This window comes from Diadema setosum, chromosome 7 (assembly GCF_964275005.1).
Source record: "Diadema setosum chromosome 7, eeDiaSeto1, whole genome shotgun sequence".
Taxonomy (NCBI): Eukaryota; Metazoa; Echinodermata; class Echinoidea; order Diadematoida; family Diadematidae; genus Diadema; species Diadema setosum.
This window is the reverse complement of record NC_092691.1, coordinates 38,899,397-38,912,462: the sequence shown is the minus strand read 5'-3', so window position 1 is coordinate 38,912,462 and position 13,066 is coordinate 38,899,397.

The window sequence follows — 13,066 nt, the reverse complement described above, 5'->3', positions numbered from 1 at the left end:
CCGTCACTATATCTTGATTAGAATTGTAAGATTTCGTAAGCAAAAAATAACAAGAATTCCATGTTTTGTAGGCTGAAATACAAAAATTTTCGGCTCGCTCGCTGCGCTCGCTCGCCAAAATCTATCAAAATTCATTACATTTAAATCGCCCTCAAAAGATCCCTTTTAAGTGCTTGAAAAAACATCATGTGGACTTTGTTTAAAGTCCCTACCGGGATGATGTTGGGGTTGAACACTTTTTCAGAAATTAGGGGCGCAATTTTCGTGCTTGCCCCGGGCGCCGTTTTCCCAAGATACGCCACTGGCTGTCGGGTATCCGTAGGTATCACACTCTAGCTCGATCTACTAGCAGGTGCTCAGCTCAGCTAGTTCAGCTCATCACTCGTGCCTGCGCTTCTAAGCTCTTCATTACGTCACTGCCAGCCTGCACAGCTAGGTGGCGCAGAAAATAAAACTGAGGAAAGTCCTTAAAGGGGCCCTGAAATCCACAAATTTGAGCTCTGAGAGGGCTAAGATGAGTTTATGCTTTCATATTCTTTCACCAGTTGTTTGTAGAAAGCACCTGTGTGAGAGAGAAACCACTTTTGCCATCCTGATATTGCACATTATTTAAATTTTGAAGTTCCTAAGCCCCGCCTCTAAAAATAGTCACATTTCGACAAACGCGAGTCACGTGACCGCATACGTCATAGAATGAAGACGACAGCTGACAACATTAAGCCAATGTTCGAGGAACCCGTACCGCGTTTACTCGACCTTACCGCGCTTTTTGTCGTGTGTTCATTGCTCACAAGACGTTGGGTTGTCAAACGTTTGATTGCAAGAAAAATTTTGTTTTAGGAGATCTTAGCTGCATCTTGTAAACCATGCCTAGACGATGCATTGTTGCAGGGTGTAGTAATACGGCAAAGGATGAGGTGAGTCTTCACTCCTTTCCCATAAGATCCAAATTTACGGAAAATTTAGACAGCAAGAGTAAAGTTCACGAGGGCCGACTGGCATGGGCCCGGGAGCTCAAGCTCAAGCTCAAGCTCAAGCTCAAGTATGCAGCGCCCACTTCCTTCGAAATGGGGCTGCATACCCATATTATTATCAAACGGACGAATCAGAAGGCTGAAACAGGCTGCGCCTGTAATACACAAGTAATGTAAATCATGTGCCACATTCCCACGCCTAAGTCGACGCGACGTGTCAAGTTCCAATAGCTTATTCTGCTCAAACGCACAAACCCGATCAGACCAATCGATAAATCCCCAAATTCCACAGTACGATGGAATAGTTTCTTTCTATTCCTGTCACTGACTATCAAGCGGTGTTTCGTACTGTGAGTAAATTCCAGGTTTCTGTCGCTGTTTTGTGTGCAAAAAAAAAATAAAAAAAAAAATGTGCCTCTACAATATTGTAGCTATTGGTAATTTGAAAGAAAAAACAACAACATAGATTTGTCATACAATTTACATCGAATCAAATCTTGGGATGTTCTCTCCAACTATGTTCATTGCATGTCCAGGGTAACTAACGCTAATATTTAAAAAAAAAAAAAAAAAAAAAAGTTACATAGGTTTGAAAACCAGAATATCTTTCACAAAGCATGACTGCGTTGCAGTCTCAGAATAATGTGGCACACAGGGGTTTTGCCTCTGGGCATACCGACAAAGAATTGATAGAAGAAATGCATGTATCTAAATCAATGAAAATAGATGAAGTGAAAAAACAAAACAAAATGATGATATAGTGTCAATACGGTAGACGTTAGTTGTAACAAAAAAATAAAGACTTTGCTCTGAAATTGGAATGATCAGATTTCGTCTCATGTGTTGACATAAATAATTATCTAAAAAAAAAAATATCAACAGTTGCTGAACAAACAAAAATGCACATATAGGGCCTAGAACTACACGTATTTTACTGTGATATTTTCAGAACCAATAAAAGGTCTGATAAAGGCCGCTCGCCACGGGTGCTGTTCGTTAGTTATTCCGAAGGTTCGTTATTCCGAAAGGTTGTTAATCCGAAACACACAAATTCCCTATATATATATATATATATATATATATATATGTATATATAATATATATATGATATATATATATATATATATATATATATATATATATATATATCTAAGTTCGTAAATCCCAAAATGAAAAAGGGCTCGTTAATCCGACCATAATTCCGAAGGTTCGTTATTCCGGAAATTCGTTAATCCGAAAAATGAACCTTCGGAAAAATGAATCTTCGGACTAAAGAGCCTTAGGAATAACGAACCTTCGGAATAACGAGCTAAACCCTCGCCACTACACAGCGCGCAGCGAAAGGGACTATAGTTCAAAGGCTGAAAATAATCATCGCCACTCTCGTGCGTTATTCATATCGCCAATGCGTAAAGTATATGGAGATGATCTCGTAGAAAAACGTCTTTTCTAGCCTACATCGGATAAATGTGGAAATTAAGAACTGAACGTTTCGTATGAATAAGGTGAGAAACGTGCTTACATTATAAAAGTAAGTGTTTTGTTGGTAAATTACGAAATTTATAGTTACGCGAATTTTTTTTTTTTCTTTTCCAACTTATACAGAGATAGCACTCTTAGCACTCAGACGCAGGGCGCTCCCACAGTATGACTGTGTACAAGGAGCGCCCCGGGGTTAGTGTAAGTGAAACTGTCGGTTGAAATACAAAATTGAGTCATCATCTTTGTAAGTAGACGGATGGTATCTTGCTCTTCTCGTAAGGCTTCTTACCTAACAATGAGTTGGCCTAGAGTAAACATGGTCATCCCGAGTAGTTAGTTTTACAGAGACAGATCTTCTCGTATAATTTATTACCATGCAAAACAAACTGGCCTAAACGCTTTAAAAAGGCATTTTATCCTCACTGAATGAAGTCTAGTTGAACATCTAGCCTAACTAATAAATGTTTGGCCTACGGATTTTATGAATTACTACGAAAAAAAAAAAGTTGATCGTCTCCTTGAACATATCATTGTGTGAACGAAAAGAATGTACCAGGAATCACCCGAAGTTTAGAGAACGTGATTTCTGTCGCATTCTTTTTGTTCACACAATACGGCCAAAAAAAAAAAAAAAAAATGTTGCATTGGCGTAACCCGCCCGACCCTAAAAATTCCGCCGACCCCATGTTTTTTTATTATTTTTTTTTTTGCTATCGATATCAAATATCTTGTTGATTGCGATCGCAATCGCACAAACCCGGAAGTGGAAACGGCTCTGGGGATATCGGATGTACGAGGGAGAGATCTAGCGCCTCGCATAAGCCTTCCTTGATCAGTACGTCATCTGTTTCCAACACGGACACGTACTCTAACAAGATTTATTCAGTGTATACGTAGCATTCAGACTGCGATGTATTGTGCACAGTTTTGCCGTAGGTTTCTTGTGTGGAGAACTTACACGAATCTGTATATGTGGGACTGTAATAGAGATCGCCGTGTGCGATGAAAAGATCGTACATATGGGTCAATTTGCATCTATCTTATCTAAGTCAAAATAGTAAAATATGAAGTGAAAACATTCAGGATAGGGATTTCAACATCTTTAAATTCTGTGAAGGGGTATAATTCCAGTAATATCGGCCTCATAAATGATTTGTAGAATAGATGAACACAGCACATTCGGTGCAGCAGTTGTAACTGTTTACTGAGCTGAGCACGAGTTTTACACGTAAAATGCAGGTAGCAAAAAAAAAAAAAAAAAAAAATCCACCCGACCGACCCTATTTGAAAATCTCATGTTACGCCAATGCAACATTTTTTTTATTTATTTATTTTTTTTTTTTTTTGCCTAATGTGTTCCAGGAGACGATACGCGATATCCATGAGCTGCTGTCTAAAGGAGGATACGGACACTATGGTTGCGCTCTACTTCAAGTACTCCGCTATGCTTTGGTACAGCTGTGGTGAGGACAGAAAATTTCTTGATCCTCTTGCACCGCGCTTACTACATCACCCTCATTATCTTCCTTGATGAACTGTCAAGCATTGCCAGATCGTGAATGTCAGTGAACTGGCATACAGAATCTAAGGGAGCTGACTACATGTACTGTACTACAATACTTGGACTGTAGGCCTATGTGCTCAAAGGCCAGGGGAAGATGTAACAAGTGCCTTCAAGGGTAGGGGCAAATTTGGACCCCTAAGGAATACAGCTACAAATCCATCCCATGTACCACACAGCATTCAGGTGAAAGTAGTCTGATATCATAATTTCAGCAGTATTTTACTGAAATCAAGTAAATTGCTCAATATTGTAATAAACACTGGTGAAATGTTAAAACATGACTTTAGAATGTGCCAATGGTCCCCCCCCCCCTTAGAAATTTCGTTCATGAGTGGTCTGTGGAGCCAGAGGTAACAGATGACATCGAAGCATTCATATGCCGAATGCATGGCTAGGCCCGGGAGAGGTCTATTAATGTCGTCCGCAGCATCAAGGTGAGGCAGATGGTGAGAGAGGGTGGCAAGTGACAACCAAATCCAAGGCGTATTTCCCCATGCTCCCACCTTGCAGACACAAACTTTTACTCAACATTTTAATGCAAAACATTATGACACCTGATTTCTTGAAATCGACAGATTTTGACTCAGCTAGTAATTGTTTTCGTAAAAATACCCCAAACCCTTTTAGCTACGAAATGAAACAAAATAGAATGCCCACAAAAATAATTGTTAAATTTCATTCAAAGTTTTATGTTTGTCCATTAGTCATTTTCACATGAAATGATATAAAAACTGTTATCATGTTTAAGCTCTTGACTCTAGGGGTATGTGTGCATGTATTACTTTAGTGCTTGTTTTCTTCTTCCAATGTCAACAAGTGAGGTGTCCAAATGCTTGGAATTAAATTTTCTTTCAAATTCTGTTGAATTTTTTTCGATACAACACACCATATTTGAACTGTGATCTAAAGACAAAGTTGTTACTTTTTTGAGGTGTGCAGTTTGTCATGTATGTATACGGACTATTTGGGCACTTGATTCTGTAAACGACATTGAAATATTCATATCTTTGGATTTCTCTTGTATAAAACTTTGTCTAATCATGTAAATAGCCATCTCAATCGATTTACTAGACACTCAAAGCGTTACAAAAAATGTAAGTTAAAAAAAATGAAGAAAAAAAAATGTTCGGAGGGTGCATGCGGGGGAGGGGGTTCAACTTGTTTGAACAGGTAGCAAAATGTCGATGGGGAGGTTACATCCTTTGGTACTAACTATACTTAACTCTTCAACATGTGGATGCCGTATACAGATTCGCAGAATGCGCATGTTTTCAAGAACAACAAAAAAGAGACGCAACAAGGTGTTGCAAGAATGAGAAAGAGTGTGTGGGTGAAACATTGAATCCAGTGTGAGTGATCATACCCTACTGGGGCAAAATGGACAACTCATGACAGAACTGCATTCCGATGTTGTTATCAAGATACCTTTTTTTATTAATTTTTATTACTTCATAGGCATTTCTCCATTTTCCTACTGGCAATTCTATCACTAGGTTCATGTAAGTGCACATAGGACAGACTGCATGGCTCTAACTCTGATGCTGGGATGTTCAACCAGAGCCCTTTCAAGACAGCCATTGAGAACGCGAAGATAAACCTGCCTGCAACAAACCCTCTGCCTCATGATGACCATGTAGCCATTTGTTTCATACTTCCTTGTTGGAGATGACGCCCTTGCGCTGAGGACTTGACTAATGAAGCGTCATGCCACTTCGTGATAAGACTCACCAGCAGCGAGTGCACAACTACAAGCTTTCACGAGCCAGACAGGTTGTAGGGGTTGTAGAAAAGGCATTTGGGTCAACTAGTGCTTGTAAATTGTCTGCATTTTGATCACTAGAGGCATGTATAACGAGTAAGAGAGGAATTCTTGCCCCTACCACACCTTTTGCCCTTCCTTGTCGGCATTTTACAGTCATAATGACTACAGAAGAAACTGTAAAGTTTCGAAGAGCACACGCAAGTATACATTCACCAGCGATTAAGAGTCCAGTAGGATAAATGACATTAAGCAGTTTTCCAACACGGGTCCGGTATTTGAATGCCAGAGCTGTACGTGGGGGGTGCGCGAAAAAAAAAAAGCAGGTTTATTTGTTTTTGCGTACATCTCGCGTAACTTCTTTATGTCCCTCGGCGTGAGCTCGTTCTCACAGCGTAGAGTGGCTTATTGTTGCGTATTTGCGTAGTCACTACGCAATACTACGCAACTCTACGTGATGCCCGGTGTGAAACCCCCTTTAAAAAGGGGGATTCTACACCGGGCTTTGAGTAAGGTTGCGTAGAGTTGCGTAGAGACTACTCCAAAATTAGCTACGTGCTCATGAAAAATAATTATGATACGCGCAGGACTGGCGTAGTCCCGGCGTAGAGTTACGTATGGTTAAGTAAGAAGCGCGTATCCACGTATCTTATTTTGTGTATAGCGGGCGTAGAGTTTCGTACATATACGTAGGTCGGGCGTACGGACCGCGTAGAGTTGCTTGGAGTACCGCCGGTGTATGCACAAATTAATGAAACTGCGGAGCTACTTCAACACATAGCTTTCTGCTTCTCAGTTCACTCTTACCTGCGGTTCGAACACATAACAAAATATCACGGGTGAGGATAAATCATTTGCTACAATCTTCAATTCCTCAGCATTTTGGATGCCCTACAGATTCACAGCATGCGAGAACGAGAGAAGAGAAGAAAACGAGCTATTCAAGAACGAGGAGTGTGTGGGTCAAATCTTGGATTCAATGTCGACCCATACAGCGGCAATATGAACAACTAATGAAAGAACTACATGCCGAAGATTTTTCTTCATTGAAATGATCTATTTTATAAATGCGGATGGCGCCAAGTACAGGCATTCAGTGACCTCCTGACACGAATTGCACTGAGAATTATAAAACAAGATGCCAACTTCAGGAAATCTTTGGAACCTGAAACTTGCTGTAACTTTGAGATTTCTGGCCACTGACAATATGTACAAGACTCTACAATATGGAATTCAATTTGCTCATAATCATGTTGTCATCAAGAAACCTGCAAAGACCGGAAGTTTGCTTTATAGCTTCAAAGGTTTCTTTGAAATGATCTATTTTATAAATGCGGATGGCGCCACGTACAGGCATTCAGTGATCTCCTGACACAAATTGCACTGAGAATTACAAAACAAGATGCCAACTTCAGGAAATCTTTGGAACCTGAAACTTGCTGTAACTTTGAGATTTCTGGGCACTGACAATATGCACAAGACTCTACAATATGGAATTCAATTTGCTCATAATCATGTTGCCATCAAGAAACCTGCAAAGACCGGAAGTTTGCTTTCATATAGCTTCAAAGGTTTCTTTTTCCATTATCCAGCTGGCAATTGACGCTCACTACAGGTTCATGTAAGTGGACATTGGACAGACTGGCTCTGGCTCTGATGCTGGGGTGTTCAATCAGAGCCCTTTCAAGACAGCCATTAAGACCGAGAAGCTGAACCTACCTGCAGCAGACTATCTGCCCCATGATGGCCATGCAGCCACTTAACAACTTCCTTGTAGGAGATGACGTTCTTGCGGTAAGGACTTGGCTGACGAAGCCTTTGCCACTTCGCGACATGACTCACGAGCAGCAAGTGTACAACTAGACCTAAAGGTTTTCACCTGCCAGGCAGGTTGTAGAAAATACGTTTAGGTCTACTAGTGCTGGCGAATAACGGTTTATTGTCTACATCTTGATCACTAGAGGCATGTATAACACGCAAGAGAACTCTTGTTCCAATTGGCTACACCATTGTTCTTCCTTTTTGGCATTTCACAAAACATAAGAAATAATAGAGTCTCGAAGAGCACAGGTAAGTGTACATTTACCAGCAATTCAGAGTCCAGTGGGATGAATGATATCAGCCAGTTTTTCAACAACAGTCAGGCATTTAAATGCCAAATCTGCACCTATAATATAGGTTTTCCCGGTCGATGTCATTCAAGTTCACAAAATAAAGAATATTTGTATACATAATGGATTTGGCTGCAGTAAAGTGCTAAACCACATATTCGAAATGTGATTTGAAATATCCTCTCGAATCAACCAAAATACTATTATCAATGTAGTAAATTCTTTAAGGAACTATAGCAAAAAATTGGTCTTCTCGAGTTATTATCCTGATTTTTGGATTTTTTTCAAACTTTCAAAAGCCATTATCTCAAAATGACTGTTGTGTGGGTTAGCACTATATTGCACCGCGACCCCCTCGATTATGAGAAATATTCTTAAATTGCGAATAGTTCACAAAGGAATTAGATTTAGAATTGCACTGCAGATGTAATGATGTGCGACTATTATTCGACGTTTGGTAAGCACTTCAGTATGTAGGTAAAATATTTTCTTCATTTTTAAAAGATTTTGACTGGGCAGGTTCTTCCCTCCACCGCTTTCTGGAAAGGCATTATAACTCGAAACTTTCCACATTCTCAATGCCCCAACAGCGTTGAATAAAAAGAGGAGGGTGGGACACACAGGGGTATGTTGTTACCATTCATCATACTATTCATTACATTGTTATCGCTCTTACATTGATATCAAGCTGGCTTACGTTATCTAATGATTGGAAACATTGTCTCCTTTTTTTTTTCATTTTGGACTCCTCCCTCTACCACTCCCATCCTTTTTCTTTCTATTTTGATGGGTATGGGTTCAGATACCTTTGTGAAGTGGAGAGATGTATGTATGACTTGTATGTTTGTTTGAAGATACCCAATAAATTAATGACTGCATGAACTTCAATCTAACGTTACAGCTTACATGAGAACTAAGTGTATCTTTCTGTCTACAAAATTATTCAATTTCATTCTGTAATGAACGAGAAAAAGCAAGTCAAACTTTCAAAACCGTTTATCTCACATCAGTTAAATTTGTTTTTCAGTTTAACAAGGAAATGCACTTTTATTCTTCGAGATAATCTGACAATTGTCATTTATAATCCTTAAAAAAAAAGGTGATGGCTTTCAAATGTATCAGACAAACAAGACAAGATACTTGGAACTCTCTCCCCTGCCTGTGATATTCAAAATATAAAATTCATGTATTATATTCAGAAAGCAGTAAAAACAATGCTGGTCACTAGATATTAAGATTTTGATGCATTTGTGTTGTACATAATGGCTTTGTATTCTGAGTGTGCGCCTGCTGGTAGCCCTTTCCCTTCTCTGCTCCTTTTTCCGTAGTTGTGCTGGATTTTGGACAGCTTATGTTTTCTGGGACTTATTCTCTGTCTTATGAATATATGTGGAAGCAGCTAGACAATTTTGGTGAGATTTACTGCAATATTTATTGCTAACTTTGAAGTCTTATTTTCCAACTCACCCAGCATTTCACTGTGCAAGGCATTGCTGCCATATTACAGCAGCCCAACATGATGTTCACTCAGCCTTGGCTTTGGTCACTCTGTCTCGCACAATAGACTTGACTATCAACAATGCGACCAGCCAAGTATGCACCCTTTGTATTCCTCCTCATCTGTGTACTGCATACCAGTGCACTGTGCACTGTGAGCCCAGCCAGCTGCAACTCATGCCCTGTGTTTAGAACCTTTGCTCAAGTGAGAAAGTATCATGGGGTCCGCATTAAATACTATGCAAACTCGGATGCAACTTTTCAAGACCTCCTCCTCAGATCTGGTGATGTTAGTCCCAATCCTGGTCCAGCCGGATATGACTCTGCTTCTCAGACCAACACCACACCGTGGAATGCTTCTTTGCGGCATAGTCGTCGGGTGTATGATAGGGTCCTATTCCAGACTCTTTCGAACACCAAACACAGGCTGGATAGAAAGGTTTGGGAAACCATCATCTCACTGGGTATTGCCAAGATGAAGCGAACACATAGGGGACAAAGGTCACCGGGAAAGCGTCGACACCAATTGGCGAACCAACACTTGTTCTCTCATTCTCTGCCTTCCCTACCCTCCTCACAGTCTGCAGCTAAGGACCCCATCGTGAGACAGTTATCAATGAGCATGTTGAATGCTCGATCTCTAAGGAATAAAACGGATGAATTTCAAGATTATGTGTTAGAGCACAATTTGGACATCGTGTGCATCTGTGAGACATGGTTGACGTCATCTGATGCCGCAGTCATAGCCAACCTTCTTCCTCAGGGCTATACTTTCAGGCACAAATGTAGAACAAACAGGAGAGGCGGCGGACTCGCCATTCTTGCACGGGATGGACTGACGGTATCAGTCAAGCCTTCGTCGGACCGAAAGAGCTTCGAGTCCATGTCTGCCACTGTATCATCCGGTAACAACACCAGCATTGACATTATCACGATTTATCGACCTCCTGGGACTCGTGTGGCCTTCTCAACTTTCATTGAAGAATTCACAATGATCCTGGAGGAGACTTCTTTGAGGCCTGCTCCCCTTGTCATTACAGGTGACTTAAACATTCATCTAGATAATCTGTCACTGCCCAACACAATAAAATTCAATGATCTCCTTGCCAGCTATGGTCTTGTTCAAATGGTAACATCACCTACTCACGAGCGAGGCCATATTATCGATGTTTACATCACACGATCAACTGATAGTCATATATTCTCAGACCTCCAAGTAATTCCTGGCATTTCCGACCACTCTACCATAAAGTGTGCTCTTAATTTGTGCAAACCTCGCCTGATAGAAAGAATGTGTGCTGTGCGTAACATCAAGGCAATTGATCGAGTATCTTTTGCGACGGATGTAAAGCAGAGCGACATCGCTAATGACCGGTCGGAGGGTGTTCATGCTGCAGTTGACCATTACAATGCATGCCTTAATGCTCTCCTGCACAAGCATGCACCGGCAAAGTTTTGTAAAGCTAAGCTTCGCCCGCAGGCTCCTTGGCACACTCAAGATTGTACAATTGAGAAGCAAAAACGGAGGCTCCTTGAAAGGAAGTGGCGCTCTTCACGATTAGAAATTGATCGTCAGTTGTACCAAAAGCAGAAGAAGCATGTTAACTACCTTATTCGCCAACGTAAACAATTTTACTACAGAAAACTCATCGATGATTGTGGCAACGACTCTAGACAGCTTTTCCAGGTGGCTAATCAGCTTCTCTATCGGAAGCAATCATCTCCACTTCCATCTGTCACATGTAGCAAATCCCTTGCAGATACATTCAACAAATTTTTTGTTGACAAGGTTGAGTCAATCCAGCATAGCCTATCTCCAGATATCTGTGATCGACCACTGCTGACGGATCAAGTTTTTGAAGTCTTCGAACCAACCACGGGAGATGAAATTAAGACACTCATCTGTGATACTCCAGCAAAGTCATGTGAACTGGACCCCGTGCCAACTAAGCTGCTAAAGGAGTGTGCTTCTGTAGTTGCACCTGCGATTGCCAGGATCGTCAACATGAGTCTAACTAGCGGAGAGGTTCCCAAAGCACTGAAGTTGGCCTACATCCATCCGACACTCAAGAAACCCTCTCTGGATCCCGAGTCGCTCTCTAGTTACAGGCCTATCTCTAACCTCCCGTATCTATCTAAAGTACTGGAGCGTGTTGTTTTCTCAAGGCTGTCAGACTATCTACTTACCAATGATCTGATTGACAGAAGACAGTCTGCATATCGCCCGAGTCACAGTGTCGAGACACTCCTGGTGAACTTATCGAACGATATATTGTTAGGGATGGATGTTGGGCGGGTAACAGCTGTTGTTTGTTTAGACTTGTCTTCTGCATTTGATACTGTTCACCATGGTATACTTTTGAAAGTACTGTCATCTCTTGGTCTAAGAGGAAAGGTCTTAAGCTGGTTCGAATCTTATTTAAGTGATCGGTACCAACTGGTGTGTGTCAATGAAGCAAAATCTGCTCAAGTTCACCTCAAAAGCGGAGTCCCCCAAGGATCTGTAGGAGGGCCCCTGCTTTTTTCTGTGTACCTCAGTCAACTCAGACATGTGTTACATAAGCACTCTGTTAAGTACCACTGTTATGCTGATGATGTGCAGTTGTATACATCTTTCGCACCTGGTCAAGAAAACACTGTATCTGCTATAAAGAAGCTTGAAAAAAATGTATTGAAGATGTTATAGCATGGATGCGCTCACACTCAAAGTCAATAATGCAAAGTCTGAATTTATATTGTTTGGTTCTAAGGCCCATCTGTCAAAGTCTGGAGCATGTGTTGTCAAAGTAGGGGACTCATTAATTCAATTGTCAAACAAATGCAGAAATCTTGGTGTTACTTTCGACTCTACTATGTCTATGTCATATCAAGTCTCTAGTATCTGTCAGTCTGTACGATACCAATTGCGTAACTTGGGATTTATCAGAAAGTACCTCACTCAGTCTAGTACAGAAAAGATAGTGCATGCACTTATTACTTCTCGTTTGGATTTCTGTAATGCTCTACTGTATAACACGTCAAAGTTACAACTAGACCGCCTTCAAAAGCTTCAAAATAATGCTGCCCGTTTAGTTTCATTGTCACCTACAAGAAAACATGTAACGCCCTTACTTATCTCTCTGCACTGGCTCCCCATTCATTATCGAATCATGTTCAAGTTGCTGCTATTTGTTTTTCATTCATTACATGGAACTGCTCCTCACTACAACTGTAGTTTGATTACCCCTTACAATCCTTCTAGGCGCCTTAGGTCTTCAAACTCATCTCTACTTGCCGTACCACAAACTCACAATTCTTGGGGTGATCGATCATTTCTGTATGCTGGCCCATTCCTATGGAATAGACTCCCACACAACATTCGCAATCTGTCCTCTCTAAGTGAGTTTAAGAGCTCACTTAAAACTTGGTTATTTAGACAAGCTTTTTCGTAAACATTTCCTTTATTCCTTTTCTCATACCTCCTTTTCACTGGTTTTTTTCTCTCTGCCTCTCTTTCTTGCGCCATGAGCATCTTTTCATGATGGATACCGGCGCATTACAAGTGTTCATATTATTATTATTATATTATTATAATCTTCTTGCTTGTAAATATTTCCGCACTTGACATTCTAAGTAACTATGTATGACTGATTGTAGCCTGGTTACAAAACTGTCCATCTGCATCTAGGTGAAAATAAAA